Here is a 15,630-nt window from a genome sequence, read left to right as displayed (position 1 = left end):
ATTATTCAGAAGTTTGCGTGGCCTTGGTCCTTTATTTGCAGCTGCTGTCTGCACTGAAACAGTCTTATGGAGCACTGTGCCCTTAACCTGTGGAGTCTGCACTAATTTCAGGTAGTTAGTTTCAGAATTAAATTGCAGTTCACCAATTGTGGCTGAAACAGAAGAGTGGGCAATAATTTCATATTATATACCCTAAATATTTATTTCAAAAAGTAAGTTTGTAGGTTTTTTAAAAACATAAAATTACATGTTAATCTTAAAGAAAAACAATTCTCATGTGCACCCAAAGTTGAAGAACTTGGTAGAAACTCTTCAGTTATTAACAGACTGACTGTAAAACCCAACTTTATTGAAAGTTTGTTATAAACACAAAACTAATATGATTAAACACTACTGGGGCAACTAATTTTGTATCTGTCATACAGACCTAAGATATTGCTCACTTGGCACTACTGCAACATCTCTACTCATTTAGCCTTCCCCTGGCCTGACTGCATTAATTATCAATTATGTACTAAGTGCACCGTCAGCTCCCTAACTCTTCTAATTACTCTATGGACTTTGCATATATATTGGTCCTTCCAGTAACACTAATATAGATAGATACATATACGGATATATCACATGTATATGACACTAACAGTACAGATACAGAATATTGCATATATATTTTTAAACACACACATATATAACCTATACAGGTTATCTCTCTCTCACACACACACACACACACACACACACACACACACACACACGAGAGCACTGCACTCCCTCGTATTTCTCAACCATTCTCAATTATGAGATTGTTGTTAAGTCCAGCTTCAGTGGGCTATCATCTGAAATAATCGTTTTGGCAATCTAGGTGTGAATATATTAAAAACAACCCTACCACACAATTGTTTAATCTGAAATCTGACAAATAGTAAACAGTTCATATTTATTGAACAAATAAGTGAAAAATAAATAAATAAAATCCACCAAATGCCTTACTGACATTGTATTTCTAACTTAGTCTTTTTTACGTCTTAAAATTTTTGATCTGCTTTTCTCTATAATCATTGTTTTCCCAAATCTTCATTCTGTCTTAAGATTATTGATATTTTTCCTATCTATTGTCAAATAATATTCATGTTTTATAAATTTTTTCAAGGATCTAACTTTTCTTGTTTATATTAATTCACAGGACAATTTCTTCCATCATTTTGTAGCAGAGGTGTGCTAGATAGTAACACAAAACCTAAATATACATTAATAGTCCAAAGTTCTCAATAAGTATTTCAGGGACTTCTTTGTTACAGTATGGAGTAATCTTATGTATACTGAAATATTTGAACTCAATAATTTAGATCGGATCAAAAATCTCTCCAACATTAGTCAGTGCTGTAGGGCTCACTCAAATATAATATAGTCAAGAACAAACAATTAAACGGAATAATTGAAGCAAAATGTCATTGTGTATCAAAATTATGATACTGGGTCCTTGTTTTCACATTTCATGGTGTATATGAAATGCAGATACTCCATTTAATAAAGTCATATTGTTATTGTATCTTCACATTTTATACAATGTTCTAGAAATTTTCCCATAGTCAGTATTGTCTTGCATACACAACACTATAGCATAGAACTTAAGTTTCCAAATGTAAACAGTAAAAAATAGAGAAATGATTTCACAGATGAGATTCATCCAATTTTACTGATATAAGGTTGCAGTATAGTCCCTAAGTTGTTTCACTTTTAAATTTTGTTAAATTAATTTTAACCTTTTTCAAATTAAATATAAAGATTTTAGAAAATGTTGTAAGACTTCAGGATATTTTGTAAGAAATAAATATTAATCTTTAACAAAATAGCCATTCTCATATTTTGCTGTAATACAACACAAATACTCACTAGAAATCCAATTGGTAAAATTCTTGCCTGCAATGGCAATGTATTGAAAACAAATATTTTATGCTACAATAATATATTTATGTTAAAGAAGTATATAGATCATTATATATTATAGAAGTATACCGATCAGTGACATTACTAAGTAAGCTACTGTTTATGCTTATTTCAAATATTCATTCATTATCTTTTTGTCTTTTTGTCCATATGATGTCCACATGATGAAAATATTTATATTGCAAAAATTAAATAAAATATAAAACAATCGAGTCTGCCAGAAAATTTACACGGTACATATATTTAAAAGACTTGTTAATGAGAAATGCTAAATCAAAACTTCAGGAGTCTGAGATCTACCAAGGCACGAAATATTTGAATTCATGATAAGCATAAACTTACTTTTCTCAGGTCTTCCATATCTCAGGCAATAACAAATTTCTATACTTTAGGGGTTCTTCCTTCCCCAGTATGTATCTCTCACCCAGACCAATGTTGGAGTTCAACATAATTCACATATACATGTCTATGTATACTCATTTTTTTACATTATAAATGTTTAAACCACAAAAATCAAACAGAATACCATACACATACACAATACATGCACACAGTATACATACGTACATGCATCATACATATACAGAGAGAGAGAGGGAGAGAGAGAGTATCATGTGTTGCTTAATGACAGAGAAAAGACCAATTACCATAAACAGAGCTTGCAGGACATGACCTCATTCAGAGTGAGTCAGTGAGTGAGTTTTGAGTGAATGAGATTGTCTAGGACGTGACTGTATATTACTGCAGACTTTATAAACATGGTTAACTTAGACTACACTAAATTTATTAAAATTTTTTTTCTTAAATAATAATACTGTAATTTATTACTCTATAACGTTTTCATTGTTTAAATTTGACTCTTTTTGTAATCATAGCTTAAAACACACATTGTACAGTTATGCGAAGATATTTTTTCTTTACATCCTTATAAATTTTTTTTACTTTCAATTTTTTATTTTATCTTTTATACTTTTTAAGATGTTTTCTTAAAAACTAAGACACAAACACACATTAGCCGTTAGCATAGGCCTACTGAGAGTCAGGATCATCGATATCACTGTCTTCCGCCTCCACATCTTATCCCACTGAAGGGTCGTCAGGGGCAACAACATCATGGATCTCTCCTCTCCTATGATAACAAGCTCTGCTTTTGGAATACCTCCTGATGAACTTGTCTGAGGCTCTTTAATACTTAAGTTTTCTCTTTTATAAATAGAAAGAATACACTCAAAAATAACTGTAAAAAGTACAGAGTAATAACTAGATAAGCCAGAAATAGTCATTTATTATCATCATCAAAGACTATGTACTATATATAGACATATGTGCTATATTTTTATATGACTGGCAGCCCAGTAGGTTTGTTTACATCAGTGTCATCACAAATGGGTGAGTAATGCGATGTGCTAAGGTGTTACAACAGCTACTTTGTCACTAAGTGATACAAATATTTCAGAACCATTATAATCTTTTTTCTTTTTGGGGGGCAGGGGGAAGGGGGATGGTGTCTTGCTCTGTCACCAAGCTGGATGCAGTGGCGTGATCTCGGCCTACTGCAACCTCCACCGCTTGGGTTCAAGCGATTCTCCTGCCTCCCAAGTTGCTGGGACTAAAGGCGCGCGCCACAACACCCAGCTAATTTCTGTATTTTTACTAGAGACTGGATTTCACCATGCTGGCCAGGATGGTCTCGATTACTTGACCTCATGATCTGCCCACCTTGGTCTCCCAAAGTGCTGGGATTACAGGCGTGAGCCACCATGCCCAGCCCCATTATCATCTTACGAGACCATATTTGTATATGTGGTCCATGTATACACACATATAGCTGTATTCAAGTAAAACAGTGTGAATGTGCTATTTTAAAATATAATTAATCAGATTAACATAGAAGAGAGGAAAATCTAGATTACATTCAGTACACACTATATTCCATAGTCTGTCTTTTAAAAATTATTTTATTTAATTCTTAAAAGGGTAGTTTTGCCAGTATTCTATACATACGCCTTCTACAGTTCAGTAACTATTTCAGAATAAGCAAACATAGGGAGAAACATTTAAATTTCCGAAGATTACATGGCTAATAAGTTTCAGAAGTGAGGTTCAGGCCCAGGCTGACTTCAGAGTCTAGAACCTTTCACCTAAATGGTTCCCTGATATTAAATACAAGCATCTTTTATATTAGGAGCAACGAGAAGCATATCTAGGTTCTACATTTCTGAAACTGGAGAAAGAACTTTCCAAAAAGGATGCTTGACTGGGCTAGAAATAAAACAAGAACAATAACAACAAAGCTTTCCAAAGACTTAACCATTTTGCCTAGAATGAGTCCTTTTAAACTTCACCTGTCCTGCTACAAGTAGAAACTGTGTAGTAAAAATTTCTGTCTTGCAGCTGCAAATATAGGCAGCTGCTCTTTGCATGTTTTATGAAGTTTTTTTTTTTTTTTAAATGCAGATGATTCCATATAAAGGAAAATCTCACTTTGGAGATTTTATAAGAGGGAACACATTATAAAATGTAATTAAATTAATTCCTCTCCTTCATTTATTCAGCAGTGTACAAAGATGATGATATAGGATTACTTTCTAAAATTTTATATATGTAATTGCTTTTTGATCATAACCTTACATAGCATCTTCAAAACTACCAACTAATCTGCTTCCAAAATAATCTGTAAAAATACAAAAGCTGAATTTTCATTAATGCATAGAGCTACTGTAATCTATAATATTGTGTGCCAAAAAGAGTTAAGACTATAACCTCACGCACAGCAGCCAAGGAAAAATGTTCAAAGGTATTGCCTAGAACACAGCAAAGTATTCATTTTTATATCAAATGTGGAAGTTTATTTTAGCTCAGGTTCAAGTAGTGAATTGCACTTCCTGCCAAAATTTAGGGAAATATATAATTCCTTTCTATTAACCCAACAATGAGTAACACATCAGTTGAGTGAAAGATACAGCCATGAGTCCACAGACAAATAGTGAAGTCACCCTTGGGGATAAGGAACACGTGGCAGGCATCTTACAGAGTCTATCAGAAAAGAGTGAAAAAAGAAAAATCTGTAGGAATACAGCTGCTGCTCTGCAATGAATTGAAAACCTGTGGGTGCAGAAACTGGAAATTTTTACCAATAATAATTTGGATTTTGTACAAAGAAGAGCTATTAGCTCAGTGTGGGAGAAAAGAGAGGTGAAAGTTAATAAATAAGAAGATATTAAGCCTTTACTAAAACACATGCCATCTTTTTAGTCAAGCCTGGATCATATTTTCTACATTGTCTTTGTTGTGAGACACATTACACGTGCAATTGTAACTTTATGTTTAGGTTTATATTCATAGCTCTGTATATAATTATGATTCTGTTTTCTGGAATAAATTACCTTATGAAGTTAAGTTACTCTCAACTCATTTTCTCTATGGTTTCTAGAAAATATCATCAAATAATACCATACTGGGAATATGATATATATAATTAAAGCCATATATACATCTATCTATCTATCTATCTATCTATAACCTATCTATTTACACTTGACTTCCATAGTAAAATTTTTGCTGTTTACTATATGCATGCAAACAAAAGAATAACAAAACTTTCATAGGATTATCAAGCAATTATTTTTTTCTGACTAGGTATACTATATTTGTATTGTCCTATATACTCTGCATATCCAGACTAAATATGTAGGGCAAACATTTATTATGAATGATTTGATGGCAAAATATTGTTGTTTTCTTGAATATATTACTGTCTAATCAACAGTGTTTGAATGTGTCCAAAATAAATTTACTCCTTTGGAATTCAAAGATGAATAATGCGGAATTTACCTTATTTTTGTTTGTTTCTGTTGCTAAACAGAAAAAAAAAATGCGTTATTCTTTATAATGAAACAGAAATACTACAGAACAAGCATGCTACAGTAGCAAGTCTTCTTTTTTTTTTTTTTTTTTTTGACATTTTTGTATATGAGTGCCTTAGAGAACTGGTGGAGATTGGATATGAATTGGGGTTATCTCTGAATCTTTTCCAGATACTGAGTCACGGGCAGGAAGCAGAGAGTATGACTATTAAAAACTCACCAGTGAAGACTTAACTAAAGTAAGAAGAACTTTCCATATAGATGAAACTGAAGGGGTATGATAGTGGTTCCACAGGACAAATTAAATTAATTATGGATTAACTGGTTTTAGACTACTCTAAGGATTTTTTCCCGAAGTATTCGCTAGTATTTTATGCATCTTCACAGGCAATGAAAATATTTTTTAAAAATCTTATTTTGACAAACACGTTCCCGTGGCTGTATAAGAATAGAGTCAGTATCTCATTTAATTTGTAAAAATATAATCAAACTAAATTGTGCTGCAATTACACAAATTATGTTTAAATGATCTGAAACTGTTGTGTATATGCTGTATATTACCATAGTTTCTATTAAATTATCAATTTAAAGATATATGAAAAAGGAGCTCATATCATATATTAAAGTCAATGCTAACTCCGCGATTACATTATAACATTAATACACCATTTATTTAACCAAGAGTTGAATATTTTATATAAAAAGAGTAACACACACTATGCCAGTCATAGTGATGTGATGAATAATCATGAGTAACTAACACAAAACCAGATTGGCATGTATTAAGTTTAAATAAAAGGAAAAAGAAAGAATGGAATACCCACAAGACTTTGACACATAGATAAATAATTTTAACATTGTAATGAGCTGCTATTAAAATGAGAAAATTTACATGAATAGAATTCTTAAACATATTTAAACCAAAATATTTCAATAGTGGAATTAAACAGACTCAAAATTTAAGAGTGCACAGAAAGATAATGGGGTGCCACTCGCCTTTGTGAGGGCTCACATGGTAAACATCTTCTGAAGTGCCTTTTCTTTAGTGTAGTATCTTACAATAAGACCAATATTCCTCATAGTTCCTCCAAGGCTACACTTCTTTCTCTGTCTGTTATTTTGGTTGATGGCATTACCATTTATCCTTCCTGTTCAGCCAAGTAGAAAATCTTGGTTGCAATATTGCATTTATCCCTGTGTTTTGCTCTCAATATGAAACAGTTGCCACTTTTCGGATTTCACCAAGACAATGCTGCATCTTGCATCTTGCCTTTCTTCATAATTTTAATTTTCATTGCCATAGTAAAAGCCCACTCCCTGCCACTACTACTTTTCCAGATGTTGGTATGGCTTCTTCTATGTCTAATATTTTTCCAACAACCTCAATTATTGCTAGCTCCAAGATGTCTGTTTTTGACCTTCTAATTCTATATTCTATTCTAATGGTATTTAACACAATTTGTAACTCAAAGTATCCTACACATGCACATAAACATACACACAAATATTTAGCTATATATATAGCTATGTATAATATATACCTATGTTTAATATTTAATATTTAGCTATGTATAATATATACATATTATATATATATACGAGTTTTCTGGGCAGACTCTATTTTTAATGTCACAGAAATGACAAACATACACGGATGAAGAAAAGTGTAGCACAAAGCATTTCCATGTACCTATCACACTCATGTTTCAAGAATAATCAAAACATTGTCATTTTTGTTTTGTGTCTTTCCTTTATTGTTCTTTGCTACAGTATTTTAAAGAAAATATGAGATACCATACCGTTTTATCTATAAGTTCATTATGCATCTTTAACTAATATAAAACTCTTTTCTAATGGAACCATTATAAAATCATCACAACTAATTAAGTTAAAATCCTTCTTTAATAGCATATACTATGCCATCCATATTCTTTTTCCCTAAATGCCTACAAAATATATTTATAGTTGGTTTGTGCATATCATGATTAAAGAAATTTCACATACTGCATTCTTTACCAAAGTTCATAAAACTTTTTATTCAATAATAATGTTTCTTTCCTCACATAATTGATATGCTAGACAAAATAAGCCATTTTATTTATGTAATCCCCCATAAGGATTTGGCTGATTATTTCTTTATAATGTTATTTAACTTGTTATTCTAGCCCCTATACATCATGGAAACACATAATTTAAGTGCCAAACAGACAATACACATGAACAAGCAGCAGGCATCTCCATATTTACATGCTAAAAATAATATGACCTCTTCCCTAAAACATTTTTTCACTTATCACATATGCTCTATCTCATTTATAAACTTACCATATATTTAACTAAGAAAAACAAAAATTAAGAATACACTTTGAACATGCCCTTTCTCTCTCTCCCACACTCTATTCGGTTATCATACTTTGACCTAGCTACTTTAAAAGCTGCCCAATTAAGTCTGCCTCCTCTGCCTTTAAAATGCTTTCAGAATGATCTAAACTCATCAGTCTCTTACTGCAAAACCCCTTAACAGACTGAATGTAATTTTCCATCATCGCTCCATCATTCAATATTCTTCACATTTTGACCCAAGTTATATTCAAACATTCACTTCTATGTTTTCAAAATTGCAAATTTTGGTTCCATTTTTCACATTGTCCCCCCGACCATGACTATCATGTGGCTCCCTCCCATTCCAAAATTCTCCCATTCACCATGTCTTATAAAAGTCATGATATTTTCTTTCCCACTACTTAAAATGGATTTCTCTCTCCTCCAAACTTTAATTTAAATATGCATATTTATGGCACTCAATATTTCATACTTTTCTATTATATTATACTTTTCTATATATTTATATTGTGTGTAATTCAGTTATGCATATATATAAGGCAAAGGGCAAATAAACACCGCATAGTACTGTAAGTTCAGTCATGGAGAAAGCACAGAGTACTGACAGCATATAAAGAAGACATCTGGACATGCAGATTCCAGTGAGCTTCATGAAAAAAAAAATGACATTTAAACTAAGATCTGAAAGAGTCAAACAAAATGATAATGGAATTGTCTTCCAGATGTAAAGGAAAGGGCTTTGTAAACGTGCCCAATTACTAATACGTTATTACCAAAAAAAAAAAAAGTGAACTTTCCATTGCTGGCCATGATGGTATAGTTGACTCCAGACAATCCCTCTCATCTAAACAACTAAAAAACAGAATTAAAAAATAAATACTGTCACATCTGGTAAACAGGCAGTAGATAATATTAATCCCTGAGAGAAGAGGGAAAAACTAGATCACCCCAACTTTCTTCCTGGAGACATTTACTAGACACAATACTGAGAGGGAGCAGGGCACAGTGGTTTCTACGTGCTGTGAAGATACATAGGCAACTTTACAGGAGTTCAGATGGCGAAAGTTTAGGTCAGATTATTATAGAACAGGAGGCTACATAGAAGGAGCTGCAGAAATCAGCATAAGCGTCCCACTGAGTCTGTAGTTGAATACTAAGCTAATCTTACAGAGGCAAAGAACAACTACTGGAGACTGGTAAACTCGAACGCTACCAGAACTCAGGTTGCTGAGAGATGTGCAAGTTCCATTAAGGCAGAGTAGAGTGATTTGTTGGGTAACTGGAATATTCAGTATAGATCCCAAAAAGGCCAAAACATTGAAGCAAAACTAAGCTACTTCTAGAGTACTGGCTCCACAAAGTCTAGCCTAAAATACTTTAAAACAGGGCTTAAGCAGATCACCTTAACCCTGAAATGTTTCAATTGTTGCCACAAAGAAATACAACCTGCTTTAAAGGAAAATACCAACATCTAGGAACTCAACAATATGATAATCACGATGACCAACATATAACAAAAAAACAATAGACTACTGAAAATTCATGGAAATGTGACCCACAGGCAGGAGAAAATATATCCACAGAAATATGTATCAATGAAAAATAAAATGAAATTAGCATACATATTCAAGGATTTGAAGGAAAACATAAATCAGGATAAAGGGAAATGGAAACCACTGAAAAAATAAAATAAAATGGAACTTTAAAGCTGTAAGTACAAAATCTAAATTAAATGCTCACTGACTGTGCTTAACAGAAGAAAAATAGTAAACTTTAGGACATTACAATTAAAATTATCCAAACTGAAACATGGAGAAAAAAAACATAAATGAGCAAAGCATCAGTCACTGACTGTGATAAAACATCAGCCAGTCCAACATACATGGAGTCAGAGTTCCAAAAGAGAGGGCACAAAATGACTGAAGAAACAGACAGTGGAAAATGTCCACATTTTATGAAGCAATACAAACCCACAAATTCAAAAAACTTAATAATCTCTAATTAGGATAAACATAAAGAAATTATAATGAGGTGTATCATAATAATATTTCTAAAAATCAATAATAAAAATATTGAGAGCAGCTAGAGAAAAAAAGTCACTTAATGCACCAAAGAACAAACAAGAACAATGGTGACAGTGCATCAGAAATAATGCAAACTGGAAAAGATTGGAAACAGATTTAAAAACATAAGCATGGAAAAGCACATCATGCAAACACCAATCATATGATGGCTGGGAAGTCTCTATTAGTATCAGAGCCCAAGTTCATTACGACATGATTAGATATAATGGGGATCATTTCAAAATAATAAGAATCATTTCACAAGAAAGACATAAAAATCCTGTATGTGTATGCCACTACCAGCGCTTCCAAATACCTGAAGAACTGAAAGGAAATCCTGACAGTAGTAAAAGGAATCAATCAACAATTATAGGTAGAGGCTATACCATTCCACTCTGAGAAAGTAAAACAGGTAGACTAAACTAGATCAGAATTTAGAAGATGTGAATGAGTCTATTAGCAAAATTTACCTAATAAACATTGATAATACACAACAACCAACAATTCCTGAATAGTCTTTTTAAATACATTAAATATTATCTAAGATACTTAATATTCTGGAACATAAATAGTCTAAATAAGTATATAATACGACTAAATCCTCCAGATTATATTATCTAAACATAAGGAATCACCAATAAAAATATATCTAAATTGCCAGATACAGAAGTGTTTTTTAATTGATTTAAATTACATTGGAAAATAAAACTATAAATTTAATCATCCTAACTTCCTTGAAAGACAAAACCCACTAAAACTGACACAAGAATAGTATCAATCAAATATACCACTATTAAAAATATATCTATATTAAAAATCTTCCCACAAAAAAAGTTGACCAAGATGACATAGCCCATAAATTTTGTCAACCATTTAAGAAAAAATAACATCCAGCGTCTATAAACTTTTTCATAAAATCAACAGTGAGCACTTTCCAATTAATTTTATAAAAATACTATTATCTTTATGCCAAATGCAGAAAAATATAATACCAGAAAACAATAATACCATCACTAACATAGACACAGAAATCCAAAAGAAAATATAAGAAAAATGAATCTAACAGTATATAACATAGACAATACCATGATGAAGCTGGATTTATCCCAAGAATGGAAATAAAACAATGGACGTCACCACATATATAAAACAAAAGATAAAATCATATAATCATAAAGATAGATGCCTCCAAAATCTGACAAAATTCAGTATCAATTAATAATAAAATATCTCATCAAACTAGGAATATAAGAACATGTCCTCAATCTGATCAAGAATCTCTTTTAAAAATCTACATTTAACCTCATATTTGACAGTGAAAATTTCCATATTTTCTCCCTGAAATCAGGAACAAGACAAGGATATCTGCTCTCACCACCTCTATTCATAATTTTTCTGGAATCCCTAGGCAGTAGAGTAGGCAAGAAAACAAAGAAAAAGGTATAAATCTTGTCAGGAAGTAAAACTAATTCACAGATAATTTGTAAGCAACTCACAGAAATTACATTTTAAAAATCTGTAAGAATAAGTAAATATATTTTTGAGCAAGGTACTGCTCAATATGCAATAATTAATTGTATTTCTATATCCACAAAGAAAAATACCTTTGCCATAAAAATAATACCATTTACAGTAATAAAAACACAAAATACTTAGAAAGAAATTTCACATAACTTATAAGGAACCTGAACATTTAAAAGTAGAAGGCTGTGATGAAATAGGAGCGCTTTTACCCTGTTGGTGGGAAGTATAAATTAGTTCAACCATTGTGGAAGATAGTGTGGCAATTCCTAAAGGATCTATAACCAGAAACACGATTTGATCCAGCAATCCCATTACTGAGTATATACCCAAAGGATTATAAATCATTCTACTATAAAGAAACATGCACATGTATGTTTATTGCAGCATTATTTACAATAGTGAAGACTTGGAATCAACCCAACTGCCCATCAATGATAGACTGGATTAAGAAAATGTGGCACATATACATCATATAATACTATGCAGCCACAAAAAATAACGAGATCATGTCCTTTGTAGAGACATGGATGAAGCTGGAAGCCATCATTCTCAGCAAACTAACACAGAAACAAAATCAAACACCACATGTGCTCACTCAAAAGTGGGAGCTGAACAATGAGAACACACGGACACAGAGAGGGAAACAACACACATCAGGGCTTGTCGGGCGGTGGGGGGCAAGGGGAGGGACAGCATTAGGACAAATACCTAATGCATGCAGGGCTTAAAACCTAGATGACGGGTTGATATGTGCAGCACATCACCATGAAACATGTATACCTATGTAACAAACCTGTACATTCTGCACACGTATCCCGGAACTTGAAGTAAAATAAAAAATCAAAAAGTAGAAAAAGTTCCTGAAGTCAAGAGAGCTAAATAAATTGAGAAATACTCCATGACCTTGGATTGGAAAAATCTATATTACTAATATATGAATTATCTCCACATTGACCTATAGATTCAATATAATTCCCCAAAAATGAACTGCAGACATCCCCTTTTTGAGAAATTGCCAAGAAGGTTTTAAATTTCTATGGAAAAGGAAGACCTCAAATAGCCAAAATAGTTTTTAAATAAAGAACAAAGGCAGTGTGCATCACCTTATTTCAAGATTTTATACAAACTTACAGAGATCAAGATAAGTTAGTGCTGGAATAATGATAGAAATACAGATTCATGGAACATATTAGAGTCCAGAAATAGAACCACATATATACGCTAGTTTTATTTGAACTAAGGTCCTATAATCATTATATTTGAAAAGAGACATTAGTAGTAGTCACTGAAAGAGCTGGATATCCTTTTGGAAATACAAACGTGGCTTACGCATGCTTTACCAGCAAAATAAATAATTTTAGTAAATATGGTATGAGATACATAGCTTTAGACTGACACTTCATTTCTACTGTAAGAATAATTCCCAGATTATAATTATCTTCTAATTCTGTTAATTTCCTAATTCTCTTTCCGGTCAACTTTTCTGCAAAGGTTTGAACATCCACCGAATATACTGAGAAATCTAAGGGAAATTCTCAGAACTATTAATAACTATGACAACTTAAGTACTAATGAATACTTCTTCCTGCAGTTCCTAAAAACGCTTCTCTCAGAAAAAGCTTCACGCCCAGGATTCTTCTCTACTTTTAATGATTCTAAAGGAAAACTAAAAATGAAGATGTCTACTCTTAAGGTTTTTGGTGTTAAATATTGTATATTTGCACATTTTAGGCTTATTTTTAAATCCCCACTTTAACAGTACCTTCTTCTCCCTACAAGGAGAAACAAATTCTTCCAGAGAGGCTGTCTGATGACAAAGTGGTCAAAGAGAGGTGCCCCTACCCATGAAGTATCTTCCAGTAGAAATGATCTGTTATCTGCATTTTTGCTTAGGCATGATGTACATCCCTGCTTGCTCCACAATACTAAAGTTAGAGAAAGCCTTCACTTATGAGGTTATAATAATTAAGCACAGACCCTCTGTGGTGATTAATTTCATGTGTTAACTTGACTGGACACAGGCTGCCCAGATATCTGATCAAACATAATTTCTGAGTATGTTTATACAGTTGTTTCTTTAAAAAGATTAGCATTTCAATTGGTGTACTGAGCAAATAAAGCACATGGCCCTTCCCAACGTGGCTGAGCAGCATAGGATACATTGAGAGCCTGAATATGAGAAAACGGGAGGAAGGCAGGATTGGCACTCTCTCTGCCTGAATGCTTGAGCTAGAACATCCATCTTAACCTGCCCTCAGTGCTTCTGGTTCTCAGGTCTTCAGATTCAGACTGGAATCACAGCACTGACTTTTCATCTTATATATATATCCTATATGTTGTTCATCCTATTATCCTATATATTATATAGAGAATGAAAAATCATCCCAATTTAAATATTCTATATAAATAGGGTATTTTATGAACATATCAACAGATACATATGTTTAATAAATTTATATATATACACACTAGCACATATGCGCACACATATCAAAACATATTTTATATATAGTATTGATAGATTCTGATGATAATATATTGATTCTATTTCTTGGGATGTAATATATATTACATATAAATATATATCAATAGGATATATATGTGATTATATAAAATACCTGTGTGTGCACACGTGTATGTGTGTATACAAATATATATTATATATAAATGTATATATATTAGAGTTCAGGAATTTGAGGCTGCAGTGAGTCATGAGCATACCACTGCACTCCAGCCTGGGGGACAGAGCTAGACCCTATCTCAAACAGTAAAAAAAATAGCCAGGCGCGGTGGCTCACGCCTGTAATTCCAGCACTTTGGGAGGCTGAGGCTGGAGGATCACGAGGTCAGGAGATTGAAATCATCCTGGCTAACACAGTGAAACCCGGTCTCCATTAAAAATACAAAAAATTAGCCGGGCGTGGTGGTGAGCGCCTGTAGTCCCAGCTACTCGGGAGGCTGAGGCAGGAGAATGGCGTGAACCCAGGAGGCGGAGCTTGCAGTGAGCTGAGATCGCGCCACTGCACTCCAGCCTGGGCGATAGAGACTCCGTCTCAAAAAAATAAATAAATAAATAAATAAATAATAAAATGAAAAGTCACTCCACAGTTTTACTTCTACTCAAAATTTTAACTGATTCTAGCCCCTTCTTTCAACATTCAACAAATAATTTTTTTTTTAAGTATGTTGTAATAATTCTCATTCAGTGACACATCTCTAAATATTTACATTTTTGTTGAAATGACGTGTATGGACTAGGAACTGCGGAGGCAGAGGGCTCCATGTGCTGGAGTAGAACGCAGTGGTATGAGCACCGGAGTGGGACACAGTGGGAGATTTCAGGAAGTTCACTGGTGCTGGAGTAGTTCCACATTGCCTTTATTTTTTTTCACCTGTCTTTGTGTCAAAATGATAGTTCGTGTTCCTCATGTTTTATGCAGTTTGAGTACCACGTCTTTGGTGTTATCCAAGGAAAATTTAAAACCGGTAGCATGAATGTGTGTTTTTCATTTGAAATCTTGAAAAGGTATTAAATGTACTGCTCTTAAGAAACTGTGAATTTAAGTGTTTTCTAAAGCTGTTAATACATTAAATGGTGCTGAGGGAAGGAAATACACACACACACACACAAATATTTTATATAATCACATATATATCCTATAAGTATTTTACATAATCACATATACACACACACACACACGCGCACACACACATATTCTATTGAGTATATTTTGGTTCTGTTTCTCTGGAAAATGCTGCCTAATACATCCAAGTAATTTCAGTTCCTATAGATTATTTAAGTATCACTGCAGAAGACCTAAACATATGATCAGAAGAATCAGATCAAAATTCATGTCAGAAAGACAATTTTCCCTTTATAACACTTT

At 32.9% G+C, this 15,630-nt stretch overlaps 1 protein-coding gene across 1 annotated transcript in view; it reads right to left on the bottom strand.

The window, feature by feature from the left end:
• Positions 1–15,103, bottom strand: part of NCAM2 (neural cell adhesion molecule 2) — a 422,844-nt gene extending 407,741 nt beyond the window's left edge. The window contains exon 1 of the mRNA XM_011988436.1: positions 14,972–15,103. The gene's annotated coding sequence lies outside the window, so the exon portion shown is untranslated. The remainder of the gene's footprint in view (positions 1–14,971) is intronic.
• Between the last annotated feature and the right edge of the window lie 527 nt (positions 15,104–15,630).

The sequence above is a fragment of the Mandrillus leucophaeus genome, unplaced genomic scaffold, assembly GCF_000951045.1.
Source record: "Mandrillus leucophaeus isolate KB7577 unplaced genomic scaffold, Mleu.le_1.0 Scaffold33, whole genome shotgun sequence".
Taxonomy (NCBI): domain Eukaryota; kingdom Metazoa; phylum Chordata; class Mammalia; order Primates; family Cercopithecidae; genus Mandrillus; species Mandrillus leucophaeus.
This window is presented reverse-complemented; position numbering and strand designations above follow the sequence as displayed.